Source organism: Dioscorea cayenensis, chromosome 21 (genome assembly GCF_009730915.1).
Source record: "Dioscorea cayenensis subsp. rotundata cultivar TDr96_F1 chromosome 21, TDr96_F1_v2_PseudoChromosome.rev07_lg8_w22 25.fasta, whole genome shotgun sequence".
In the NCBI taxonomy this organism is placed as follows: Eukaryota; Viridiplantae; Streptophyta; class Magnoliopsida; order Dioscoreales; family Dioscoreaceae; genus Dioscorea; species Dioscorea cayenensis.
Genome location: NC_052491.1, coordinates 2,826,193 through 2,836,013, shown reverse-complemented (window position 1 = coordinate 2,836,013; position 9,821 = coordinate 2,826,193). Strand labels below are relative to the sequence as shown.

General features: G+C 45.0%; 1 non-coding gene across 1 annotated transcript; it reads right to left on the bottom strand.

Annotated features, from left to right (window-relative positions):
* Positions 1 to 273: 273 nt before the first annotated feature.
* LOC120252652 lies at positions 274 to 380 on the bottom strand. The gene has a single exon (XR_005534109.1). It is a non-coding gene; the product is annotated as a small nucleolar RNA R71 (small nucleolar RNA).
* Between the last annotated feature and the right edge of the window lie 9,441 nt (positions 381 to 9,821).

Here is a 9,821-nt window from a genome sequence, read left to right as displayed (position 1 = left end):
TCGGCATTCATCCACATGTTGCAGCAATCCGCACAGATCAACAGTTTGGCTGATGAGGATCCAAATAGTCATATAGAGAGTTTTCTCGAGGTTTGTGATATGCTGAAGATAAATAGAGTGACAGATGATGCCATCAAGTTGAGAGCCTTCCCATTTCCCCTAAAGGGGAGAGCGAAGCAGTGGCTTCCCTCATTACCTAGAGCATCGATCACCATATGGGAGGAGATGGTAGAAACTTTTCTTGCCCGTTAATTTCCTCCCAGAAAATCTGCAAAGCTTAGGAATGAGATCTCATCCTTTGTTCAGTTGGAATTGGAGTCTCTATTGGAGACATGGGAAATGTTCAAGGAGCTCCTGAGAAAGTGCCCGTAACACGGATTCCCGGAGTGGATGATTGTTCAAACCTTTTACAATGGTTTAAACCCAAGTACAAGGCAACTCTTGGATGCGGCAACAGGAGGTACCTTAGGTAGCAAGTCCCCCGTTGAAGCTCGGCAGTTAATTGAAGAAATGGGGTTAAACAGCTACCAATGGAACGCTAGGGAGAAGAAAAAAGTGGCCGGTCTCCATGAAATTGATGCGATAAATTCATTGGCGGCTCAAGTGGAGAGTTTGATTAAGAAGTTAGATCTTCTAACTTCAAATAGAGTAGCGGCCATGGCTAATTGCAACGGGTGTGGAGGAGGACATGCTCCCTCCGATTGCCCAATCTCTATTGGTGATGGTTCTTCGGTGGAGAACGTTGATTTTGTAGGTAATGGCATGAGACCTCAAGGAAACCCCATATAGCAAAACCTACAATTCGGGTTGGAAGAATCATCCCCATTTCTCATGGAATGTCGGGGGGTCCACAAAAGGCCATGGGGCCACAGGGTTTCCAACAACAACAAGCCCCTCGGTGGAAAAGCGAGTCTCGGGTTTGGAAACACGAATGGTGACAAGAAGCACTTGACTAGATTTGTGTAATTTGCAAATACAAGGTTTGAATCGATCGAGGCTACACTTCACAACCACACCGCTTCTTTGCATAACCTTGAAAATCAGGTGTGGCAAATTGCAAAGTCTCTCTCCAAAAGGCCACATGGAAGCTTGTTGAGCAATACAGAGACCAACCCTAGAGAGCATGTGAAGGCGACCACTTTGAGAAGTGGTCGTGAGGTTGAAGATAGGCTTCCGAGTGAGAAGGCAAAAGAACACGCACCCGAGGTTATAGAGGTAGAAGAGGGGACGAGCAAAGAGAAAGAGGTGGCACCCCCACCTTTCAAGCCAAGAATCCCTTATCCCTCTAGATTGAAAAATAACCAAGAGCATTGATTGACATGGACGGCGGAGAGCTAACATTGAGAGTTGGAGATGATAAACTCACATACCGCCTTGCTGAAGCCATGCGGCATTCTCTTGATTTCGATGATACTTTATATTTTCTAGACACTACTGATGAGATTGTTGATGAATACATGCAGGAAATGTTCAATCCGGATCCGTATGAAGGTTTGTTCGACCAAGAGGTGGATTATGAAGAAGTAATGATGCTTGGTTCGACAGAAGAAGTACCATCCTACCCTGGGGATCTTGAAGAAAGTGCTCCAAAAAATGAAGAGGGCTAGGAGACGCCACCGGAAATACTCCAAGGCTGTTGGAGACATACATGAACCGAAGAAGTTGGACGAATCATTGTTAGGTGGTCCGAAGCCCGATAATTCACCTTCTACCCTCAAGAGACTTTGCACATCATGCTTTCAAGCCATGGGTAAGAGGACAACTTTCATTCGTGAACCCCCGTGAGGTAAGACAAGGTACGTCAAGATTAGTGGTTACTATTTTTCTTAGTTGAATAATGTAGTGTCTTGCATGAAAAAATTGTTAAGTGTTGGTGTCTTGATTTTTAGATGCTTGTGCTGAGATTTCCTTGTGAACTTTGAATACTAATCGTGTGTTTTCATGTGGAATTGGCGAAGTTTTGTTGTTTAAGCTTCATTCCATGTTTTGCATTGGTAAAACTTGCATACTAGGCAGGCTCTGAGTGTGTGAGCATGTTCAGAAATTTTATGCAGAGCCTGCAGGTTTTTTTAAGGCATCCAGTGAAGACACACGGGTGTGTGGAATTTCCGGACGCCCGTGGATTTGTATTTCGAGCTCATTCAGAGAAGGCACAGGGGCGTGCGACTGCCCCTATGAATGACCATGCGACTGTCACACGCCCGTGGGTTATTTCCGCACGGGCGTGTGAATTCCTGCAGAATTATGTAGATATCCCAAGAGCACACAGGGGCGTGGACTCGCCCATGTGGGCGACCTTGTGAATTACACACGGGCGTGGGTAATTTCCACACACTCATGCGAAATACTGTAGAGGAGTTCTCTCCATCCCGAGAAAACACAAGGGTGTCCGGCTGCCCCTGTGAGTTGGGCATGTGAATGGTCACGCCCGTGCGGAATTTCCACATGGGCGTGTAGAACACTTGGCATTTTTCTCGGATGTCTAGGGAAGCCACAGGGGCATCCGGCTGCCCTTGTAGGTCGGGCGTACGGCCATGAGTATTTTTCACACGCCCGTGCAAGAGCAGTCAGAGTCGAAGGAGTGTTTTCCCGAGAGCGCACAGTGGCATGCGTGCGCCCCTATGGCTCCCTTGTAATGAGGCGCACGAGCGTGGGCAATTTCCACCCGCCTGTGTGAATGCCATGAACGGCAAGGGCCGTGAGTTCTTTTTCAAGAAGACTAGTTTCTCTCCCTCTTCACGTCCTCTATTCGTCTGGAAACAGTCTCACATCATTCTCCGACTTCATAGCGCCGATTTGTTAGGATTTTTGAGAGTTTTTCCGGCCGGCTCTTCATTTTTTCATCCCATCTCGTTGGTAAGCCCTATTTATCATTTTCTTTGCCAATTCATTTTTTCCATCGATTAATTTAATGAAAAAATGCTTCGTCTCTTCAATTCAAAAGATGATTTGTGTTTTTAGAATGAAGGCGAGTGATTTCACCGTGCGTTGTTGAATTTTTTTAAAGCGCGGCCGTGCGGGTTTCACGCCCGTGGATCCACGCGGGCATGTGGAAATTCCACGCGACCGGTGTGGTTCTGCGACATTGGCTAATCAACTTTGTTTGATTAATTGTATTTTTAAATTTTTGCGAGACTATGGCACCTCGGTCAAAGAAGCAGACGGATAAGCGGCCACGTGAGTCATCTTCCGAGCCTGAGGGCATGAATTTCCCTATTCTCGAGCACCAGGTTCGTTTTGAGAGGTTGTCAAGAGTTCGGTTTGGACAAACTTGATTCCTAGATACGAGCATACTGAGCGATCTACAGCAGGGAGATGAGTTTGCAGATAAGGTCGAGGATCTCGTATCAGTAGGTGGTTGGAGGCGGTTATTGACAATTAAAGAGGCAGCTATCCGAGAGCTCACTTTGGAGGTATTATCATCATTTGAGTTTGAGCGGATCTATGCGAGCTTCCACGGTGTTAACACTATTCAGTTCAGAGTATTTGGATACCACCATAGTTTGAGCATCACTCAGTTTTTACGTTACGCTCGGCTTGTATGAGGAGGCATTCATAGATACGGAGGGTATGCTCGATTCTTGGCTGATTATCACGGAGCCTTGACCCGGAGAGCTTCAGAGTGCCATGTGGTCAAGGTTGGGTATGCAGTCGGAGGTGTCCAAGGCCACGTGCCTTTCCGACCTGCATACTGAGATATTTACATGCCATCATGAGTAGGTCGGGTGAATGGCCATGGTGATACTGCTGGTGTTACGAGCCGATAGGGAACTACGTATTTGTACTCGATGGTGCGGTGCGTGCCGATTCATAGGGCACATCATGGCTGAGTACATCAGACATTAGGGGCACTATGCTAGATTGGGAGTGATTTTCTAGGGCCCTGACATCACAAGATTAGTATTGGGCATGGGTCTTTTGGACTCGATTCGCGGTGCCGAGAAGACGAGTATACCTGTTTCCCTGAGCCTAGAGACGATGAGGTTGATGGGCATGGTCCGCAGGGTTCGGATAGGGGTTTTGCTTTAGTGTTACCAACTCCAGAGATAGCCGAGGATGAGGGTGATGAAGCCGGGGCATCTCAGCCCACTCCCGAGCCTCAGCCAGCACTGATGGATACCAAGGCACCTCCAGTGGCAAAGGAACCACCCCCCGTACGTATGTTTTCACTATCTCTTGCTCATGATCACTTTGAGAGGCTAGAGAGCGCTTTGGGAGTAATACGGACAGAGGTAGCTGAGGCTCGAGCTGAGATTGCAGAGATTAGGGCTACGCAGGCTACTCAGGACAAAGAGTTCATGGCATGTTTTGACGTATTACAGCAGATCTTAGAGCGAGACATCGCCTCATCATTTGTCTTGTGGCCGAGGACTCCTCAGGCCCCCTCAGTTCCTCCAGCATCTCCATCCCCTACCCCAGCACCGGTGGACCCACCATGTGCGTCTTCACCAGGAGTAGCACCGGAGCCCGAGGGCGACACCGACACTTGACTCTACCTTATTTTCCTTTTATGCATTTTATTTTTAGACTTGTTCACTCAGAAAGGATTTTCCTACTGAGTTTATTTTCATTTTGCATCTCGAGTTGTATTCATTGTCTATCTTTTATATATACTCGAGATATTTTATTTTTATTGAGCTTCACTGAACCCTCTCGTGTATGCGTGCAGATGGTGTTGTCATCATGGGAATTGAGACTTAGTCATGAGCACGGCGGCACTTGGCCGTGTGAGCTTTACAACCCGTCGGAACATTACTCCCAAGGACTTAGCTCCATTAAACGCGACACTAGGAGTCAAGGGAGTCTTGTTATGATGGCTTCTCCCACATTTGCACTTCATTTATATATTTTAAGTGAGCTTGCATGTGTACATTTGGGACAATGTACAACTTAAGTGTGGGGGGAGTTTCATAGTGCACACATCCTTTTTATTGTTTTTGATCGATATACATGCTCACATAGCCAATGGCGGTTCACCTTAGTTACAATGATTGTATTCTTGAGTTTAGGAGAAAATTTTAACATTCAATGTTTTCATGCTTTAGTTCTTGCTTTAATTTCTAGAAATTTTTACCCGATTTACACTCAGTGCACTACTCACTCTTTAAACTCTATTGGAAACTCATGTTCGATGTTAAAAGGACTAGCTATAGTTGTTTCTTGTGTTAAATTCTGAAAAAAAAATGAATGAAAAGAAGGAACAAAATAGTTTTATTGTTTATTTGTGCTTGTTGGATGGAAAGAGCTACCACCTATGAAGTATGAAGCTACTCTCATAAGTCGGATACTAGCTATGCCCTAATGAGAGAAAGAGCTATCTCATAGGATGAGTGAAAGCTACCACTCCGGTAGAAAGTGCTACCACCTCGAAAGTGTGAAAGCCACCTTAGCGGCCGCTTTGGAAAGGGCTACTTAGAGGATGTGTGAAGCTATTACCATCTTTGAAATTGTTGTCACTTTTGTAGATAAATAAGTCCCTTGTACTTAGAACTTTGTGGAGTATACCTTGGGTTGTTTTGAGTGAGTTCACACACGTACACGATTTCGTGTTTGTTGTCCTTTTTTATTCAAGTTTTTAGCTAGAGCTTTGATTTTTTGTATTTAATGTTGAAATTTCCCTTACTTATAGAATGCTCTCTCTGTACACCTTGGTGAACCTAAGGCCAAGCACTTCTAATATTTCCTTCATCTATGTACAGAATGTTTAGTTTTTGCTTGAGGACAAGCAAAAGCTTAAGTGTGGGGGAGTTTGATAAGTGCTTGTGCGATATGAATGCGAAGCATTCATTCTTATGATGAGCATTACACTTCTCAGGTTTTTACACTAATATGTGTGTTTTTATGTTACTTTCGTGAAGATGGGGTTGTAAGGCCGGTTATAAATAAAGAAGCCAATGTGGAACACAATGCACTGATTTTGGAGGAAATCTTACTAAGGTTCTAATGCGAAGACATAGGTCGGGTGTGAGATGCTAGAGTGTGTGCCAACCTCCTCGTATTCTAGTTAGCACATCCATTTGGAGGGGCACAAGGGCAGTCACACTCGAGCATTCCGACTTATGCGCATAGAACAAGAGCTCCACTAACTTGTCTATCACTGAAGAAGCAAGTGATCCAGGACGTGAACGTGTGCCCGTTTGCGTTACCCCGATGAAAGCATGAATTCAGGAAGCTATTCAGGTAGGTACTGTAGCAGAGTACTGTATTAACTATGTAGCAAATACTGTAGCATCACTATTCACAGCCGGCTGAGAAAACAAGACTTCAGAGAATCCACACGGGCGTGTAGAAATTCCACGTGGGCGTGTGAAGTATCCACGCCTATGTGGTCGCCCGATTCCTGCCCTATAAAAAAGACGAATTAGCCCCGATTTTAGTATTCTTTCCTTCATCTTTTCCCCAACTTGAGAGTGGGCTTCGGCTAGGGTTTTGATGGGTATTGGCTAGGGTTTTGGAGAGGTTCTACGGCTCGAATATTGTCATTCCTTAGGAAGAAAGTTGGTAGGGGACCTTCCGTAGAGGTGTATCCTATACCGGACGAGGGAATCCTTGGACGATGAGTAGAGGACTCTCCACAAGACCATCGACATGACCATCGAGGGGTTTTTCTATGGATTCATTGCTTTTACATTCTATTTCTTTGATTGTACTTAGCTCCATGGAGAGCTAAACCCCTAGTGGGTACTTAGGTATTTGTGAACCCTAGGATTTATTTGTTTCATTGAATCTCTTTATTATGCTTTCAATTAATTGATGTTTATTATGAGTTCCAACCTTGAATGCTTGATTGTATGAACATTTCCCCTAGAGTGACACTAGGGGTGAGAGTTCTTGTTGGTAACCTTGTGAGTGGTGACACACCACAGGCGTTAGACAAAAAGCCGAGGTTGGAGAGGGTTAAGAGGGTGAGTCGAGAGGTATAGGAGCGTCCCCTTTCCCCTCTAACATGATAGATTCTACCTCCATTCCTCGAGTTCTTTGCGGCCATAATAGAGTGAATGGTCTAAGGGATGAACCTCCGCTGGGGGCTTAGTTGCGGCGTGCAATGGAGTGAAGTGTTGAGGGTGATCTTAGTATCTAGGGGCTTAATCGTGGTTAGGGGACCTTCCCCACTGGACCAAATGGTTTAGGGTCTATAATTAGGGAAGAGATTTATCACTTTGATTCATTATAGCTCATTGCAACTCTATGCGAGTGCGAGGTTAAGAGGTTATCTAATCTCTCCTCCGAGACATGTATAAAGTTAGGCATAGTTGACCTTAGATTTGGGATTATGTAATTAAGGATATCCATGACTCGGCGAGGGGCTCATCCGGGATTATTACTTCGACAAACCCGTGCACTTGGGCGATATACACAAGGGGACCTTGTCAAGTTTTTGGCGCCGTTGCCGGGGAATAGGCATTTAGAGATACTTTGCTCTTTGTTTTCTTAGCTATTTCACCATACATTCTATTTCATATCTTCTTATTCTATCATCGTTCTGATTTATTTTTCTTTCTTTTTGGGTGCAACTTCAGGTTATGACCCGAGGGAATCTATCAATATTGATTGAAGGGAATCCTGAGCTTGAACGTACACTTAGAAGAAAATGGAAAGAGCCTGTGCAAGAACAGTTTAATCCAGCTGACTTGGAAGTAGAAGAATCTGAAAACATGGCAGAACAGAATGAGCAACAGTGAACATTATCCGATTATGCCAGACCTTCAGTGTTGGGCACACAGTCGAGTATTATGGTTCCCCCAATTACAGCTCAGAACTTTGAGCTGAAGCCGGCATTCATCCACATGTTGCAGTAATCCACACAATTCAATGGTTTGGCCGATGAGGATTGACACATTCGAATATGCGTGTGTAAACCGCAAGTGCACGGGTGTCGAAGTAATAATTACCCCGGTGAGTGGGTAGTCGAATCCACGAGGAGCAGGGGCTACTAGTACTAACTTCTTCTCTGCTTTTCTAACCAAATGATAAATGAAAAGGTGTGGTGATCTAATGTGCGAAGAGATAAACACGGAGACGAAATATGCAAGGGTAAAAATGGAAGGAGAATCTCAATCGAGTAAAAAGTGGGGTATTCGGGTAATGCTCCCCCTAGGATTCGGTATTAGGTACCGGATAAGCAAAAGTGTTTCTATGATGAGTAAGTCAAGTCGTGGAAATCCAAACATAATCGGGTCTATCTCTAGATCACCGATACTAGTCCCCTACGAGGTCCCGGTGGAGAAATCGCTCAATCTCAACACCTCACACAACATATGACCGCAAAGCACTCTAGGGATTCCAAATTGTGTATCCAATTCCTAAAGATTGATCCAACCCTAATTCCCGGCGAAGGATCCTAACCCCCTACAAGGTCCCGGCGGAGAAATCGAGCAATCTCACGCCTCCCAGCAAATATGGTTGCATAGAGCTTAGGGAATGGAGATAGAATACACCAATCGGAGGGGAAAGGGGACACTTCACTATCTCATGACTCACCCTCTCATCCCTCTTCAATCTTGAGGTTCTAGCCCTAATGGAGATCTCTCTCCCACCAAGGCAACAAATCATGCAAACCAAATAACCATAAGATCAATAAGGCAAGCAAGCATTAAACAATCAAGAATGAAACTTAATCAAACTCGGATTAAATAGAAACACAAAGCAAATACACAAAAGATGAGAATCCTAGGGTTCACAAGCCCAAATACCCTCTAGGGTTTTAGCTCTCCATGGAGCAACATACAAAAACACACCATCAATGAATGAAAGTACATTAAAAACCATAGAAATAAACCCCTTATATATGAGCCGATGGCCTCGATGGAGGGCTTCGACGTCTTGAAGGACCCACTCCGAAGCTAGGTTCACCGGTGGCTTCCTTGATGCTATGACGGAGGAGGAATCGATCAAAGTTGGTGATGAAGCGCCTCCAAAGCCGCAAAGACCTCCTCTCCAAACCCTAGCCGTCTCACCCCTCAAGAGCCGCACAAAAGATGAGAAAGAATAGGGCAAAACGGCTATTTATAGGCCTTAGATCGCGTCTGTCACGTGCCCTCACGCGCCCATGTGGATTTTCCACGCGCCCGCGTGGGCTGCAAGAATTTCCACGCGGGCGCTGGAATTTCCAGCGGCGCGTGAGCGATAATTTTGCTACAATGTCTACAGTGAAATGGCTACAGTACTTTTCACAAAACGCGATCCGAACACTCTTCTCTTAAGGCCACATGTCCGGGCACACGTCCATGTGGTAGGCTAAAAAAACTTTTCTTCATCGACGTATCTTTGAGAGGTCTTGCAATCTTCACAAAGAGAAGGAATATGAAGATGTGGCTGCCTTTGTGCCCTTCCAAATGGTGAATTGACTTGAATCTTCTTGGAAGTTGGCACACATCTCCACGTTTATGAACTGCTCTCGTGTCTTGGTCCTTGAATTGAACAAGAACTCCCAACATTGTGTCTTTATAGCCCATCTTTGCTTCCTTTTTACTCTTCAAGGCATTCACAACCTATATGCATAAAAGAACACCAAATACACAATATGAGACATAAACCACAGTAAAAATGATGCTCAATGCATGTAAAACATATATAAAAATATGTCTACTCAAGCACTTATCAAGGATCCAAATAGTCACATAGAGAGCTTTCTCGAGGTGTGTGATATGTTGAAGATAAATGGGGTGACGGATGATGCCATCAAATTGGGAGCCTTCCCATTTTCCCTAAAGGGGAGAGTGAAGCAGTGGCTACACTCGTTACCTAGAGCGTCAATTACCACGTGGGAGGAGATGATGGAAGGTTTTCTAGCCCGTTATTTCCCTCCTTGAAAATCAGCA